Below are 19547 nucleotides of genomic sequence, written 5' to 3'. Positions count from 1 at the left end.
ATAGCAAGGAGGTGAGAAGTTGCATGTGTACTGCAAGGTAGCCTGAGATATAAACTTGCATCACTGTGTTTGACATTGTCACCCAGGGATGACACAAAAGAGGGCATAGTTGTACTACATCCAACATGTGATGAGGGGAAAGGTACACAACGTGCCAGGAAAGGGATGGAAGAAGAAAACATGGACCATGATACACATGTGAAAGCAGGAGGATGATGAACAGTGAAATCAGAAGTGACTGGATGAGCTAGATTGTCATAACTATGGGCATGAATCTGTGATGTTTTGAGGCTGACAAGTATGGGTAAAGGTGTGTGCCAAACCACGGTAAGTATGTCATGCATAACCAAAAATAGTAGCATGTGTGGGTCCAGCCAGATACAGAGGTCACAAAAACATTCAGCCATATCGAGCAATTGGGAATGGGGCATGTAAATGGAATCACATGTGAGTCAATGTATGATCAGACTTCCATCTGTGTGTTACAGTCAGGGGAGTCACTGAACCCAAATGAGAATAGTCAGAGGAGTCATGTACATGTTCAAGTGAGTGGGAATGAGTCTAACAATGTGTGATACTTAGCAGATATTCAATTCAGGCCACAGAGAAAAGGGGTGAGTGTCAGTGCTATCTAGCTACCTAATTTCACTGTGTATATCCCCTCAGAGTTCACACACAATGGCCACTGATTAGACAGTTGGAACACACATGATAAGAACATGCACCCTCACATGTCTGCATTGTAGCAGGTTGATAGCTGTGTAGTGTGGATGCATGACCATTATGCACCTTGGCAAGATGAATGCACAACGTGTGTAAGGCTGACAGCAGAATCAAACTGAATCCATCAATAAACGGTGTGTACAACTACAGGAGCTGTGACCTGAGTAGCGGCAACAGGTAATGACAGGAACACTGCTGAACTGGAACAATGTTTGTGCAATGTGCACAGTAGTGCTGTGAATACATGAAAAATATTAGACATAGCCATCATTAAAAGAGGTGCCATTCACTAAGCTGGGTGTGTACCTTAACTCAACCAATCTGCACTGGCAGGACCGCCAACAAGCTGTGTAACTCTGCTGTAGTGTGCGGTCTCACACAAACAAACACCCTTGTCACACAGTGGCATGTGAACAATGCACAGAGCCTGGCATATGAAAGTCAAATACAGAGCCACTTCCCCATTATACCTACAAGCCACATAGGAACCACACATCAAAGTTGAATTGAAAGTGAATGACTTCAAATACTGTAAGTCAGCCAGATAACTAGTGTCAACATCTAGCATTGAACAAAATTGTCACATATCAATTTTATATTTATTAGAAACTATTCGTCTTGACCAGCTGCCTATGCAGGAAGAACAACCTCCTGCCAAGGCCATCCTCCCCCCCATGGACAATGAGAATGTCCAGCAAATCCTGAATTACATTGTCTCACCTTCTTGGGAGTGGGAGGGGCTGACAGAGTCATCAAGTCTCCAAAGGTACCACCTACAACACAACCTACACCATCAGCAAGTCCCAGCACAGCTCTGGACCCCGAGGACCCACATGTCATATTCGAGTGCCAAGCGGTAGGAGTGCAGCTGCAGGTGTTAGATGAGGTGTGGATGGAGATCATTTGGGGGGCACCCTGGAGAGAGTCCGTAGATGTCTCAGTCCTGCTAAGGATACCCTCAAATGCAATTAGAGGCACCTACACTCTGATCCAGGGATGGGAACAGACCCTGGCTAACATCCCTGGTGTCGTGAGGCAGAGGCAACAACAACAGCCCTGGTAATGTGACACCAGTGAAGTTGCCACCCAGCTGGGGGCCATACATAACATTCTACAATTCATAGAGCACAAGCAGGACTCCTATATTACAGCAATTGGTGCCTTTCACCGTGACATTGTTGTTGTGCTGAAAAGCCAGCAAGCCCTTCTCAGCGCTGTGCTACCTTCCCTGTTGGCACAAGCAAATGCTGCTGGGGACTAAGGAGCCACATTTTCAGCCGTGATGTGTGTGTCTCAGATGCCTCATGCACAAACTCTACCACCTTTAGGGGAGGCACAACCCACATCAGAGGAGGAAGTGGATTTCCCCAATTTCAGGTGGAGAACTTCCCAGTAACATTTGTCTGTAGCCCTTGGACAGTTTCTCTATTGAACCTGTGTTGAGAAACATGCCATCACCCTAGTAATTTGAAACTGTTACTTTGTGACTGCTCACCCATTACTCTTACCCATTTGTGGATTTTCAATAGGGTCTACCTTCTCTAATAGCAATGTGGATCTTCTCCTCACTAGACTACTCCTCTCCTCCACACTTCTCATGACATGTATCGCTGATGGACTCTCTCTGGACCTCCTAGAGCTCTAAATCAATGTTGGGGTTGTTGCTGAAATAGCTGCAACTGTGATCCTACATATTTTCACACATGTACCCAATGTCACAAGCATGAAGTGCAACAATTAGTATTCAGTCTATGGTATGGATGAATGAAGTCACAGCACAGGTGGAAACCACCTCCATAGCCACTAGCTAGCAAACAACACTGCTCTGAAAATAAAATGGGGCCAGGGAGATTGTGTAAGTGGCAGGCATCAGTGTGTGTACCAAAATATCCTGGATCAGTGACAATGCTTTTACAGAATCATCCATTCAATGCATGTAGCATACCTTACACACATTGCAGCATTATGCAAATACCTGTTTTGGCCTGTGTGTCCATTCACAGCAGAAGTGTCACTTACGATATCCTTTCATGTGTGAGGATCCTTTACGTGAATCCATTGCAAACCTTACAGGACTGGTTCTGTAAGTATTCCATCCAGTCACACATGTAAACAAACACTGCATGGAAACCCCACAGTATGTGTCCAACACCACCTAACAATATATGTCAACTCCTACTTAGGTAATCATAAAGCAGTTGTTAAAGTAGCAAACATATTTTAGTCATATCTAACCCCAACAATATTAATGTAAACCTAATTACTCTAACTTATGTTGCCTATTTTGACTTCAATAATCCTAAACTAACCTAACCTACACTAACTTATCTAAACACTAGCTTAATCGACCTACTCTTAACTTAATAAATCTTACACATATACCACACTAGATGTTACACATCAACCCCACACCCTCCCAAGACACATTTTCACACATTACCATCAACTACTCCTATACACAAACTAACTATACATTTGAAGCTATACAAATATATATTTTTGTATATGTATTTGTATTTTTTGTTTATTTTTTTCAACAATTATTACACATCACCCCCTTACAAACTAACTACCCACCCATATCCCCACCCAAGATAAAAACTATAACATCTTAAACATCACTAACACTACATTATGCTAACATATCCCTATGCGAATATCTAAACTAACCTATGCTACTGTACAAAGAGTAAAAAGTACATAAACAAAATGGAGGAGGGCGGCATGAAAAAGTGTGTCTCACATTTGGGCAGTCATCCAGTCCACCGCCTCCTGTAAACTGTTGATACTCTCCATGATAATGTCTAGTTGCTGCTTTATTCCAATTACACATCTCTTTAGTTCAGTCAGGTAGTTTATGGCGTGCTGCTCAAAGACAGATGGCTGCCCTGGGGTTGGTGGTTGTGGCTGGGTTGCTATTGGTGTTGGGCCAGTCAAGGTGCTGGGAACTGATCCATCTCCCCCACCTTGGGAAACATTGGCTGCATGGCTGGGTCCTGCTGTGACTGCTCCTTGGTGAGCCTATTGTTCTGCATCCCATGTGCCAGTGGCCCCTTCATTCAAATATCTGTGGGCCATACTCCAGTATTCCTGGGTCACATGCCTGAGGTGGTGGTAATGGTCCAATGGTCCATCCTGATCCCATGGGCGATGGCCTGGTCTGGCATCATGTATCGGGTTGTCTGTTGGAGAGGATGGAACTATGTATCAGACAAAGCTGTGCTGTACCTATGTGATTCAACACTTCAAAACATCACATGTGACATGTTCTGACCACAATTTTACATTTTGGATTGTAAAAATGACAACGCCTCTTTAGAAATATATAATTCTCCAAATGTAATGATGCAAAGGCACTCATGTTTCAAGTTTGCAGGTTTATTAAATGAAATGGAAGGGTATGCCCAAATTTTCCTGTACACATAATATTACTGAGTTTGCTTTGTAAATGTGATGTTGTGTACACAAGGAATGGCACACATGGTCACACAAGCTACTCCAAGGGGTGATACAAGCAGCATTAGTGTTGAGACAGAGAGGGGGGCTAGCTATTCTCCCTTTATGTTGGCCAGTTGGACACCTCCACAATCTTGACACATGAATACATGGAACCATATCACAGGCTCAAAGTCCTGAAATACAAGCAAAAACATGTGGCGCTATACATACCACAGTGAGGCACATAACCTCAAACTATGGCCATGTAATGAGTGTGTGCATTAAGGGTGTAGTTCTCAAATGTATGAGTATTCTGTATTGTACCTTGCACGTCTTTTCTTAGAGTTCATCAAGGTTGACATTTTTCATGGTGACCCAGTATGGGTAATGCCACCAGTAGCTGGACTGTGTAATGGCCTGTATGCTGACAACACAGTGCAGACATGCATGTGTTCTTGTACAGATTGGCCCTTTACTACCAAAATGCAAAGTTGAGAAATCCACATTTCTATGTGTTATGTGAGATACCTCAATGATTTTACTATGTGCTTGGAAAAATTTATGTAGAAAATGTTGACTATATGTGTCGCACATTGTTCCTGTGCACGCCATATGTGCCTCTGTTCACAGTCATCAGACTATGAGTTCACTATACTGTCCTTCCTAAGTATAAGGCTGTACAAATGGCTAGATGTACAACGTACACCCAGTCATTGGATACTGTTTATGGTTACACTCCCTTTGGATTGTGGTAGGATGTCTGTTGGTCAGTACAGTACAGCAGCACACATTCACAACATGTCCACATTGTGCCAAACTGCCATCTTGGTTTGGTGTATTTCTTCCCAGTGCACATACGTTTGGCACATGTTGACATGCACACATTTTTTTATGCACATGATGTTGTCCGGTGTTGCGGTGTTTGGTACACATTGCTATATACATTTGAGATGGGCCAGTAACTATTATGTGAGATGTGAGTGTTTTGATGTTTACAGTGACTGTGAAATATGTTTGCTTACACAAAGGTAGGGTTCATTAATTGATTGCCATTTTGAGCACTCTTTTTAAAAAAAACATATATTTATGTCCATCAATATGACTTCAAAAAAGTTCTGCAAAATGGTGTCTCTTCGCTGGATCCCGGCAATTGTGTGTACAATTTGGCCTTGGTCCTCATCTTACTCATCATCCTCATCAGGGTCTTCCTGGACCTCATATCCCTTGTCCCATGGGACATTGGTCCGCACACATATGTTGTGCAATATACAGCACACAAGGATGATCTTACATGCTATGGAGGGGGATGGGGGAGGGAGTTTAGCAATCTCCCCCTGGACATGCTGAGCCAGCAGAAGCAGGACTTAAGGACTCTAAAACTCTGCTCTACTATGGACCGGGTCCTGCCAAGTGCATTGTTTAGCTCCTCTGGCCCTCCAGCTTGGCATGTGCAAATGGGGTCATGACACATGGCTGCAGACCATATTCTTGATCAGATGAAAAGACAGGAGAGGAGCAATCAGTCAATGATCTTGATGTGTGATGGACCCACAATCAAGTACATGTCTGTTATGTGTCCTGAATGACTCATACACATTTCCACCAGAATGGGACGTGCACTGACTTTGGCATATATACCCTTTCATTTTTGGTATGACTGACACTATACTACACATACGAATATGCTGGCCTGTGTGAAACACTTGCTGTTTGAAATACTTTTTATTGGTGATACCATGAATGTGATGAATCTATACTAATATGGAGAGTCAGATCGCCATTGAGGAGACACTTCTCTCACACTTCTCTGTTGTGCTGGTTTGGGACTACTCTTGGCATGTCTGACCTACTACATGTCTAAAATTTCAACAGTTACCCAGCGCAGATGATGTGGTCCCATTCATTCACACAGATTTGGATGTGACAGTAGTAGTCACTGTTGTTCAGTAGCTACTGGCATGGATAGGTGAGTGCATGTCAATGTGGGGCATCATTGTCTACACATGGCAGTGCACTGTTTCCACTATGTTGACAGTACAAAAGTGGACAGATATTTTGGACTCTTGTGCTGTTGCTGTACAGTGCAACTTGTAAACTATCAACATTGCACTGCCTCACTTAGTAAGGGTAGTACTGGATGTATTTTAGGACGGACAGCACAGTCCTGAGTTTACAATCTGTATTGGCACATACAGTAATGGTCTGCAGAGCACCAAGACAGGCACATTTGAAAATTGTGAATGGGTGGCAGCATTTCCTGTGAGATATACTTTGTGCATGAGGGGCTACCTTGTTGCACAGACTGAAGCCTTAGAGGACTGACAGACCCCTTCTGTGTGTCACAAAATGCATTACACATAGGATGGCAAGAGTGATAATGATGACATGTAATTTTCCTCGGTACACATGACCTGGTGAGGGGCAATTATTTGAAACATTTCTTAGTTTTGCTGGGTTTGGATACATGAAATGTCTCATGACCATGAGAGTTACATGTGAACATACATACAAAAAACATGGGTGCCCTTCCTTCATCACAGTGTTGCAACACATCATTTTCAGTTGTATTGCTGATGATCTTTCCACCATTTAAACACTCACACACACACACACACACACACACACACACACACACACACAGTGGCTAGGCAAGTCTGAACATGTGTGACATGCAGGTTTGTATTGCACATGTGCCAGGTTGTATGGTGCAAGTTTGAGGCTCACCCCTCCTACATATGCACTGTCTCAGCCACCCAACACAGAGATAGCTATTCTATCATACATAATTTACTGTCATTAGGTCTGTCAGGTACTTCATGTGTACGTACCAACCAGTAGACCATTTCCATATCTCCCATTCTGGAAGTGCTCATTGATGATGGAGTGCTTGAAGAAGTAGGTATCATGTGCACTCCTCAAGTACATCGCCAGCACATTGATGAACATTCCCAGATGGTCCACCATGCCCTGCATGTTGATGGAATATTTGTGCTTCCTATTGCGGTACAGGTGGGATGTAGCAGCAGGAGGCACAAGTTGCACATGTGTGCAGTCCATTGCCCCAAACGCATGTAGGAATCGAGCAATGGCATAGCAGTCTTGCTTGTTTTCCAGCGGTTGCTGCTGTTTGTTGGGGAACATGATCTACTGGGGTGTGAGACTTATGATGGTATCGAGGATGGAGGGTAGGAATGCAGAAAAAAATGGTTGCGAGATTCCTGCCACTCTGGCTGTGGTTGTTTGCAATGACCCAGATGTCTGCATGTGGAGTATTGCCATAAACATGGCCTGTGAAGGGATGTTGGTGCACCTCTAGGAAGTTGTCTGCAGCCTTGGTGAAATCTGGTTCAGGACCAGTATGATGGTCTCCCTCCTAAGCCTGTTGTAGGCGATACCTCCTCCTTCCTGGTGTAATTGGGCTTGCCAAAGTGCTTTGGGTATGTTCTGTTATTATCGCAGTGCAAATGCGTTATTTCTTATGCCGGGTAACTGATGCACAGGAATTTTGACACATTTTGGTCTCTGAATGCTGCTTACCAATGATGCATCCCTTTGCCATGGACTCATACATATCACTGCATTGGTCGTGCATTTGTTTTTATGTGGGAACTATCACCTTGTCTATGTTTAACTTTGTGTGCCACAGCCAGTTCAGGCTCAGGAGAATTCTGACGCAGGCCAGTGGATAGTGACTCACTGGGCCTGATGTGGCACTTTGTAAATATATGGAGCACTGAATTCACCACCGCTGCATCAAAAAAAAATGCTGCAGCACAAGCGTATTGTAAATATGCCCCTAAATAAGCCTGGAGGTATATTCATGGATCACAAATTTGTTTTCTGGTAAATCCACAACATTTGACATTCAATTTCCAAATGTAACCATGACAATGTGCATTTCGCTTCTAACTCTTTTACCAGCACCTTGAATGGACATGAACTTTAGGTTAAGCCATCCGAACTCCAGATTATAGGTTATTATTTTTAATATCTTTCAAAAGCTTGATTTCTGCAGAGACTTTAAACTGACGTTCCTGCCACAGAAGTCTCATGTGCCTCCTGTTTGGTTATTAGATGCTGGATTGTTAACATGAAAGACTGGCTGAAAATGCCACATCCTTGGGGACACAGCTGGAATAAAAGGATAAAAGTTGCCTGCTTCCAAATCACATTACGGTCTTGAATTCCTGAGTATTTTACTTTAATTTTAGCTACAAATCAAAACTTTATAGTGTTTCAATGGTACTAAAAGCTTTCTAAGTGACACATTTTAGGCCATTATTAACTGCACCTTTGGTGTTCTTAAGTGGCTCTCCAGATGTTTTGATCATAGAAGTGTGGTGCTCAAGTCCTCCTCAAGTATAGTGTGCACGATCATTGCAGCTTATTTCTTGTTGCATGCTTGTTTTACTCTAAACTAAGGTCCCATCTAGGTTCCCAGAGTCGGACACTGAACAAAGTTTAGGCTCTGCAGGTGTCTGACTGGTGGCCTCGCATTTCACATGAGCTATCAGCTTGTTAACTCTGTTCCAGTGGTTGGACGGTATCACGGCAATGATGCATGGCATGGTAGAGTATGATACCATCCATCTATGCCATTGTGAGACACCGCTGTTGCACGTCTATCATGTCACTACCAAACAAGCAATTCTAATTAGAATATTTAAGCACTTACATTTTTAAACATTAATTGAAATTTAAAATGTAATTTAAATTAAGTGAGTGAATACATTTATTATCGTCCTAATCATAAAATGATTACAATAACCAATACTGTGTAAACACCAATAAAACTATATTAAAAAAACAAAATATTAAAAAAGAAGAAAAAAAGCAAGCCCATCAACACTTAAAGCCTTCTACATTAAAAAAAAACAAAAAAAAAACATAGGTCACTTGGTTCCTTAAAAGACTGTATTCTAAATCTAAGAATCTTATTAACACACTTATAAAAAAAAAGTGTGATTAGTAAAAGACAATTTGATGGCTTCTTTAGTAGTTCTAATATTTTACTCTATAAGACATTTCCAAAGATATAATTTCTGCGGATTCAAAATTTTGGGACAAATGCAAATAATGTGTTCTATAGTTTAAAGTTCATAGTCACACAAGTAATATTTTCCATCGTTCTTAAGATGACGATTCCAAGGTTTTTGAAGTGAGTTAGAAGAATGTCAAATAATCTAAATCTCATGTATTTCTTTTCTTTAGAGCCTCTAAATTGAAATCAAGTTAAGGTTGAATGTAATTTAAATAGGAAGTATTAACTCGGTCACTGTGTTTGTAACTCAGTGATGTTCGAAAATCCCTATTGCGATAGTTCTGCCTTAAAGTTTTTTTTTAACCAGCTGTTCCTTTTCAGTTCAAGACAATTATAATATGCATTCTTAGATAAATAAGTCATTTGAAGCACATATTTAATTTAATACCTACGTACATCATGCATCTACACTTGTAATTTCACCCCACATGAAATGTGCATAGAACGACACATAGCACTAGCAAATCCGGGAGTACATCTATATACAGGTTTAGACGAATAGAGAATATTTATCTAGGGTAAATAACACCAAAATGACAAAAGCCCAATCAGTAGACGTCAAGATATGATTTTTTAGGTGCACTATCTTGGTATTTGGTTTAGCCGGAAGGTGGATGAACTGTGGTAGGCTAACTACGGCACAGCAGTTGCATGGCTGAAGGACAAGGTAACGGTTTGGCGTTTGCTGCCGCTGACTGTATGCATTGCGATAGCCAAGATGGTGGTATTACCCAAGTTCTTGTATTCGTTTGTTAACCTGTCTCTGTCCCTCACGTCGGGTTTCTTGAAATGGCTTCGATCCTTACTGGTGGCTCTTGTGTGGGTGGGCCGACTTGCCAGAATTGCATGGGAGACCCTGACTCTGCCGTTTGAACAGGGATGTCTTGCGGCCCCGGATTTGGAACTCTACTATTACTGCGCGCAGGCCAACTTTATTCATTTTTGGTTGCATCCTATCCGCTATTTGCCGCATTTGGCAGCGGAAGATGATCTGGCTTGGCCGAATAGGGTGAACGGCGTAATAGGTAACCCTGTTGGGCCACGTCGATGGGATTAGACACTGTGACGTGCTCAGTGTGTGCTTGGACATGTCTACTGAGGTGGACAGAAGTGCTAGGTCTTTGCGCCTTCGATGTCGGTTCGTGTCGCAGTGGGCTTCCCCCTGCTGGAGGATGGCCAGATATCTGAATGTCTCCAGGAGTTAGATATGGTCACTTTGGGGTCCTGGTTCCCGGCGGGGATATTTATTTCCTTGGAGGAAGTGCTGGGTGCGTGCAGTAATGCTGCATTATATCGCTTGCTTTTTTTCAGGATTCGGGCTTGGTTGCAGGTGCATTATACCTTCTTACCTGCGGAGCCCCTGCTCTGTCGTGTGTTGGAACTACTGTACAAAGTGCTGACTGCTCGTCGCCTCATTATGAGCCTGTATGCTTGCTCGCAGGTCACGGGGTCCCGGGCTGATTCCAAGGCCAGAGTCCACTGGGAGACAGACTTGGGTGTACCTATCTTGGAGGCGCAGTGGCGCTATTGTGCTCAAATGCAGGCACTTTCCCCTAACTATAGATTGAGCCTAATCCATTTTAATTTTCTGCACTTACTGTACTATACGCCTAATCCCCTGAAAAGAATGGGCCTTAGAGCGGATGCTAATTGCACGCGTTGCTCGGCCTCAAGGTGGACTTCATGCATCTGGCGTGGGACTGCGGTGCTCTGCATGATTACTGGTCAGCGGTATTGCAAGCAATAAATTAGTTGACTGGACTTGCATTGCCGTGTGCTCCCATGCTGGTGCTTTTGGGCTATGTGGAGAAGATCCCATCTGTGTCTAGACGATTGGTGAGCCTGCTGCTTCTACTGGCTAAGCACCGGGTGGCAATGTGCTGGGGATGAAAGCGGGTGCCTTGCTGTGATGATTGGCTGAGTGATGCTGCATGCTATCAGGAGCAGCTGACGGTGTACTGGGAGTTGATGCCGGAGGGTTCCCGTCTGAGGGATATCTGGACCCCCTTGGTGATGTTTCTTGCAGCTCGTGCGCATGGAGATGGCTGACTTCTGAGACACTTATTGTCGGTTCATATGCAACGGCTATACAGGCTAAGCTCCTGAAGTGTGCCCCCCCTCTTTACGAGTGTTATGTTGGCAGCGCTGCTATCCCTCTTTTTTTCCTCTTCCTACCCTGTTCTCTCTTTCCTTCCCTCTCTGTTGTTTTTTGTTTCTTAAGTCCACCTGTGCTATGGAATGGAGGTGCTCCTGCAGGGGACAAGTCTCTCCTGCGGTTTTTCTTTGCAATTTGGACTTGTTCGCGTTCCTGAGAGTCCTCCCAGCAGACTCAGTGTTGTGTATATTAGTTGTGAGCACTGGTTTGTGTTGTTTGAAGATGTTTGCTTCTTGTAAATGCAAAAATAAATAAATAAATAAAAATACATTAATTTTTTGCGATTAAATAAAAAATAGTGCCTAGAAGTCACTAGTGGTCAAAAGGTTACTTGAGGTTGTGTAGTGATTGGTGCAAATCCAAAGTTCAACCTGACCACGATGGGGGGTAGGTCAGCTACAGAACCCCCACATGGTCTGCTGAAAAAGTATGTTTGATAGAGCAAAGTGTTGTTCCATGGGCATGATACATTGGTTTCGATCTGCACAGTCGGCTAGATGTGTTGTTGTCGAGCCTCATCGTTGTATCCTGCGTTGGCATCGAACTTCATTGAAGTGAAGGTGATGCGTCAGCCGTGCAGGCTGAGAATCTGCCGTCAAACAGCCTCTGTGTTGGAGACGAAAGGACGATGTGGTAGCTCTGACCTGCTCACTGGTGACGATACGTTGGTTTTTGCAGAGATCAGCTGCAGTACCCTTGTCAGAGGGCCAGGACTGAATGGGGCACCTCAGGCAAGGGTAGGGATCACAGATGGTAGAGTCCAGCAGCACCAGGAAAGTTGCAGGCAGTCTTTGATGTCCCTAGGTCTGCAGAAGTACAGGGGGCAAGCCAGCAAGCCCTTGGGCTCACTCTGGGCTCAACAAGATGGGTCCAGTCCTTATCCTCAGCAGGGCAGAGATCAGCAGACAGCAGGGCAGCTCAGCAAAGCAGAGAAGAAGTTAATTGGAACAGTCAGCCCAGCTAAAGTGGCAATCCTTACAGCACAGCAGTCTTGACTCCAGCAGAGTTCTTCCCAGGTCCAGTAGTGCACGGTTTTGGTAGAATCAGAGAGCCAGTGCTTATAACCAAATGTGCCTTTGAAGTGAGGGTAACTTCAAAGTAGCTCCTTGAAGTAGTGTCTAGAGGGAATGCACAAAGTGTAGCTGTTGCCTAGCCCAGGCATGTATTAGAGGCAGGCTGCAAGGCACACAGAGCAGAGACATGCCCACTTTCTAAAAGTGGCATTTCTTAAACAGTAATGTTAAATCCGATTTTACCAGTAAAGATGATTTATTATTACAATTCCAATAAGATGAGCCATGATGTAGCTAATCCTTCCTGATCAGGAATTACAGCTTTAAAGTATTTTTAGGAATCCCCAGTGCTGGCTTATGAGAGAAGTAGGCCTTGTAGTAGTGAAAAACAACATTGGGAGTTTTTCACTACCAGGACATTTAAAACTTCAAAGTACATGTCCTATCTTTTACTTACACAGTACACTGCCCTTAGAGTTACTTAAGGCCTACCTTAGGGGTGACTTATATGTAATAAAAGGGGAGTTTAAGGCTTGGCAAGTGGTTTTAAATGCAAAGCAGAAGTGGCAGTGAAACAGCACAATCAGACACTGCAATGACAGGCTGAGAAAGGTTTGAAAGGCTAATGGTGTCGGTGACACAATCAGTGTTGCAGTCCCACTAGCAGCATGTCATTTCCAGGCCCTGGGTCTATGGTATACCACTTTACAAGGGTTTTACAAGTAAATTACATATGCCAATTGTGCATACACCAACGTTAGCATGTTTAGAGAAGAGAATACATGCACTGTAGCCCTGGTTAGCAGTGGTAAAATGCTCAGAAACCTTAAGCCAATAAAAACAAGGTCAGAAAAAGAGGAGGAGGAAGGCAAAAAGAGTGGGTTAACCCTGACAAAAGGGCCATTTCCAACAGTCCCCTTTCTAGGTCTTGGCTGGATGCTGAAATTGTTCTGGTATTCACAAATTGCTGCCGAGATGATCCACATAAGTATGGACCCATCAGTTTGATTGATATCTCAAAGAAAATATTTTGCTGCCTCCTCTTGGGGACATTGTCGGAGTGGGTATGTGAGAATTGAATATCATCAGATCTGCAGGCGGGTTTCCGAAAAAGATTAGTACAGATAGATTGTCTTTGTACTCTTTATTGAAAAACTGTAGTGATTGAAATTGGCACTTGTTTGTGGTTTTGATAGGTCTAAAATCAGCTTTTGGCTTGATCCCCAGGACAAAGCTGTGGGAAGTGTTGAGGCAGATTGGGGTCCCAGATAATCTCTTGATGGTTCTAATAAAATTGCATGCATCCACTTTTGCTAGAGTAAGATATGTAAACAGTGGAGAGTGGACAGACCCTTTTAAGATTGAGATGGGCGTCCACCAGGGATGTGTCCTAGCTCTGACCTTATTTAGTTTCTATATTAATGATTTAGTACATTTTCTGGATTTCTCTGGTAATGATGCGCTTGAATTGGGATATTATAAAATTTCTACCCATTTGTTTGCAGACTACACACTTTTAATATAAAAAAAAACTGGCGTAGTCTGCAGGTTATTGTTGATCAATTTTTAAAACATTTTGTACTGAGAAGGCGCTTGAGTTAAATATTAACAAGACTAAGTTCATTTTTTTAAATCCTTATACGGCTGCAAGGGCAGATATCATAATTCAGAGAGTACCCCTTGAGCAGGTCAATAATTTTGCATATCTGGGTATCAGTTTGACAATCAAATTAAATTGGTCCCTGCAAATCATTAAAAAGACTTTAAAATTACAACAGGAGCTGTGACTATGCTGCTGATTAAAAGTTGGGTGAGAAAATTAGCCCCTCCACTAGAAATATACAATGTGAAAGCAGAAGGCTTGGCCTTGTATGGGTCGGAGGTGTGGGGTCACCGGAGGGTAGATGAACTCATAAGGGCTGAAAATAGGTACATTAGGGTGTTACTTAACCTCCTGCAGAGTGTGTCATGACTTTCTCAAATTTTGGATGTAGGAATCTATCCAATCAATTTCACTTTGATTTTGAGATCATTATTTTATTGGCACAGGCCTTGATCTACTGATGAGTTGGAGGCATATGCACTATTCTTACGGGAACATATAAGGTCTAACGGCATCACTTTGTGTTTTTTTGTAAAGATTCTGGCTCTCATTTTAACATTGGCAGTAAATCCTGCTTACCGCCATGGTGACGGCCGCCAACATACTGCCACGGTGGTGAATATCCGTTCCTCATTATGACACACACACACCAATCTGACAGAATACTGCCACACACACAAATCCACCAGCCCAAAGGACAGTGTTAAACTGACAGTACCAACACCCATACCGTTACGCCAACAAAACAACGCCCACCACATCATGACCCACAAATCATCATGGCGGACATTCAACGGCGGTAAACCATTGGCGGTACATACCACCACGCTCAGAATGGACATCCAAATACAAAACAACACTACATTGGCCAATACCAAAAACATACACCTGACACTCATACACCCACCACACCCACCCACAGCACCATAAAACACACACCCACATTACCCACAACCCTTTACAAACAACAATTACTGCCAGGGGATTGACATGAAGGGCACAGAGAGAACTAGACACACACACCATATACAACCATACATCCCTTACACACCCCACATCACTCACCCCACCACATTACTCACACTCTCACCAACACTCACCACACAACACCCATGTCCCCACTAAGGCACCCCATTTCACTGAATGAGGAGTTAAGGGTCATGGTGGAGGAAATAGTCAGGGTAGAGCCACAACTGTTTGGAGCACAGGTACAGCAGATATCCATTGCCAGGAAGATGGAGCTATGGCGGAGAATCAATGACAGGCTGAACGTCGTGGGGCAGCTCCCAAGAACAAGGACTGACATCAGGAAGAGGTGGAATGACCTGCGGGGCAAGGAGCTTTCCATGGAAGTAAGGCACGAACTTGCCATACAGAAGACTGGCGTTGGACCCCCACCTCCTCCACCACAGCCCACAGCATGGGAGGAGCAAGTCTTGGCATTACTGCATCCTGAGGGACTCGCTGGAGTAGCCGGAGGACTGGACACTGGTAAGTCAACATTTACCACTTATCACCCCCATACCTACTTGCCATCACACCCCCTCACCCTTACTCCCATCACTCCACTCCATCCCACACACTGCATCTACATATCTGACTAACCCCAATGTCAAATCCTGCATGCCATACCAATGCATGGACAGCCCTCCCAGCCCTGCATGGAAACCCATCACTAAAGAATGCACAGCATAGGGAAACTAGCAATCCCCAATACATCACCATACACAAAGATGGCAGGGCAACAGCAACGATAGAGGGGAAGCCAGGGATGTACAATATGTCACAGACACGAAGCATAATACATCACTTACATCCCCACAGGTGTCCCAGCCAATGTCAGTGGAGAGGAGGTGCCATGACTATCCAGTCCCCCAACAGAAGATGCCTCCAATGCTGACAGTAACTCTGGACTTCTGGATCTGGATCAACAACCTGGGCCATCAGGGACCACTGGACAGTCGGTCACCCCAGTCCTCTCACAATCTACCACAGAGCCTCCACCCACAGTATCCAACACTACAGCACCAACCCAGTGTACCCACACCTCTGTCCCCAAGACACGTCAATCAGCAGTGTGCCCACCTGTACAGGGACCCCAGTCCACACCTCACCCCAAGACAATCAGGGACCTGGGGTCAGTGGCAGTGGAGCACACTGTTCAGGGGACAGAGGCACAGGGCAACAGGGACACTGGGAGGACCGCCGCGCGCCGGGGGAGGACAGGCCCAGAAAACCGACTCTCCAGGAGGCACTCACCAAGATCCTGGGAGCCTACCAACATTCCCGAGTCACGATGGGCCAGATCCTTGACAACGTGCAGGAGAACAGGCGGCTGCAGGAGGAACAGTATCAGGGGATCAGGGAAGACTTGCAGGCCATCAACACCACCTTGAACTCCATAGCAGGGTTGCTGGCAGACATGGCCAACATCATGAGGGAAGCAACAGCACAGCAGAAGCGCCCCTACCACTAGCCAGTCCATTGCCCAGCCCTCCACTACCACTGCACCTAGTGGGCAAGAGGCCCTGTCTCAGGACCCACAGGCCACCAGCCACCTCCCCTTGCAGAAGGTGAACCACGCCGCAAACGTTCCCTGTGATGCAGACAAAAGCCATAGACACTTGCCAAGACCACCGCCAGGAAATAAAACTTACCTGATTGTCCCCCTTGTGTCTTACCCTGTCACCTTGTCCACTTTGAACCACCTTTGGTCCCCTTCCTATGGCCCCTTGGACACTGGACCTGTGCTACAAACAGACTGGAACAATACATTGGACTTACCTCTACCATCACCCCATTCCATTGCACTTTTCCCTCAATTTTAAAGTACTACAATAAACACCCTTGAACACAACTTGGCTACTAGTATTTTATGTCTTGAAAATATGCATTAATGGAAACAGTCACATCTAGTGCAAATGATCTGAACACTGTGAGAGCATAGAAATAATGACCTGTAGCTGTCTGTAGACATCACAACAGGACACTGTTGTCATATCACCAACATCTGTAAAATGACAAGCTATAGGTGCCAGTAAGTTGAGATGCAATGGAAGTTAATGCCATCATGCTACAGCCACATAGAAAACATAATTAGTCAGAGGAATGGTCAGTTTCACTGTCTCACCTGTGTGTCATTGGAAGTATTGACGTATAACTGATGCTCTATTTTCCTCATCCTCTGCCTCCTCATCCTTTCTGTCCTCAGGATCCACTGCTGCCACAGGGGCCTCTCCAGTCTCCACCTCCTGCAGAAAAGGTACATGCCATCTGAGGGTCAGGTTGTGCAACTTGCAGCATGCCACTACTATCTGGCAGACCTTCCCAGGTGAGTAGCATGGGGATCCACCTGTCAGATGGAGGCACCTGAACCTAGCCTTCAGGAGCACGAAGGTCCTCTTGATGATCCTTCTGGTTCGCCCATGTGTCTCACTGTAATGATTCTCAGCCCCTGTCCTGGCATTCTTCACAGGGATCAGAAGCCATGACAGGTTTGGGTAGCCAGAGTCACCTGCAAGTATTGAGGGACAACATTTAGCCTCACACAATGCTATGGGGATGACACCTGAAGGCATACACTAACATACAGTGGGTGGGGACCTTGGCTCACCTATTAGCCACACCCTGTGCCTCTGTAGTTGGGCAATCACATTTGGGATGCTGCTATTCCTCAGGACAAAGGCGTCATGCACTGACCCAGGATACTTGCCAGTGACATGGGGGATGTACTGGTCCGCCAGGCACATCATTTGCACATTCAGTGAGTGGAAACTCTGACAATTCCTGAACACCTGTTCATTCTGGCAGTGGGAGAACAAACGTTATATGTGTCCATTCAATTGCCCCAACAATATTGGGGATATGTCCCATTGCATAGAATCTGGCTCTCACAGTGGCCAAATCTTCCACATGGGAGAAAGCTATGTAGCTACACATGTGTTTCACCAGGGCAGACAAAACTCTTGCCAGCACAATTGAAAACATTGGCTGTGACATTCTTGCTGCTAAACCCACCGTCACTTGGAAAGAACTAATTTCAAGGAAATGGAGCACTGATAGCCCTTGCACAAGAGGGGGGGGATCCCAGTCGGATGACGGATAGCTGAGATCAGATCAGGTCAGGCTGAGATCACACAACTCTATGATTGTTGCCCTGTCCAGTCTATAGGTGAGTATAATGTGCCTGTCCTCCAGTGTAGCCAAGTCCACAGGGGGTTTGTCTCTTCCTCCTATTCATCCGCAGCGGTAGGTATCTAAGGGACACATGGGTGAGTAGGATGTCACAATTTGAACAATAGAACCACCACTGGGAATGGAGAGCTATGTGCAAATCTAGGCAGTGACGCAGTTAAGGTTGATTTGATCATTGTCCACCACCATGAAATGGCAATCACCGGTCCTGTAAGTAGGGACAGGTGGAAGTGAGGTAACTCCCCCAATGCTGGGCGTCATGGCGGAAGCCGGTCTTGCACCGCAGTGCAATTTCTCATTAGATAATATGGGGCTTTATGGAGCACAGTAGCCAATGGGGATCAGCACCGGCGGTGATGGTGTACACCACCATGGACGTGACCGTCATTTTCCATCAGATTCTTCACTTGTTTCCTGACCTTCAACAGGAGAACACCTACACTGCGTGTGCTGCTGTGACCTGTGTCTGGAACTTACCATGGCCTGTGTAACCAGGGAAAGGGCCCTACCTTCACTGTGGAGGAGTTGGGGCAATTGGTGGATGGGGTCCTACCAAAGTACGGACTCCTGTATGGGCCTCCAGACCAACAGGTGAGTACACCTTGTGCACGATGCATGTGTGAAGGATACATGGAGATGTGTGTGCAAGCATCATGTCATCAGGGGGATGTCTTGTTGGGGTGTACATGGGGTGCGCTGGGCGATGTGTGTGCGCCAATGGTGATGGAAACCGGATTGGTGGAACATATGTATGACAGGCTTGATTGTATGTGTAATGGTGTCCTCCTGTCTGTATTACCTCTGCAGGTCAGCGGCCATCAAAAGAAGGGAATAAGATGTGCCAAGGACGTGCAGACCTTGGGGGTCTATGGCAGGCGAAGCACCTACTATTGGAAACGGTGGGACGACCTGAGACGCTGGGCAAGGAAGACTGGAGGGCCAGCTGGGGATGGCCTCCCAACGAGGAAGGGGTGCCTGTCGGAGCCTGACCCCCCTGATGGCCCGCATTGATGGGCGCTTGAGGGCATCACAGCAGCTACAAGAGGGTGAGTACAGTGGGCATTACAACTATAATTGGTAGGTGGCATGGAATCCAGGTGGTGGTTGTGAGTTATTGGGTGCCCCTTATTGCCAGGTCAGACATTGCAGCGTGATCCAGCTCAAGGGTAATATGTGTATGGCAAATGAAGGTAACCTAGCTTGTTAGCATTACATGTCAGTGATGTATTTTTGGGTCCCAGGAGGGGTGCAGTTGGTGGTGTTTCGCCCTCACCTTGCCTTGGCATCTAGCCAAATCAATGGCAGTGCAATGCATAGTGCTCAATCCTGATCCCTGTGTGTGACAGTGTTGTGCATGCCAACTGTGGTGATGGTGCAGTA

The sequence above is a fragment of the Pleurodeles waltl genome, chromosome 2_1, assembly GCF_031143425.1.
Source record: "Pleurodeles waltl isolate 20211129_DDA chromosome 2_1, aPleWal1.hap1.20221129, whole genome shotgun sequence".
Classification (NCBI taxonomy): Eukaryota; Metazoa; Chordata; class Amphibia; order Caudata; family Salamandridae; genus Pleurodeles; species Pleurodeles waltl.
The sequence above is the reverse complement of the archived record's forward strand: the minus strand, read 5'-3'. Positions refer to the sequence as shown.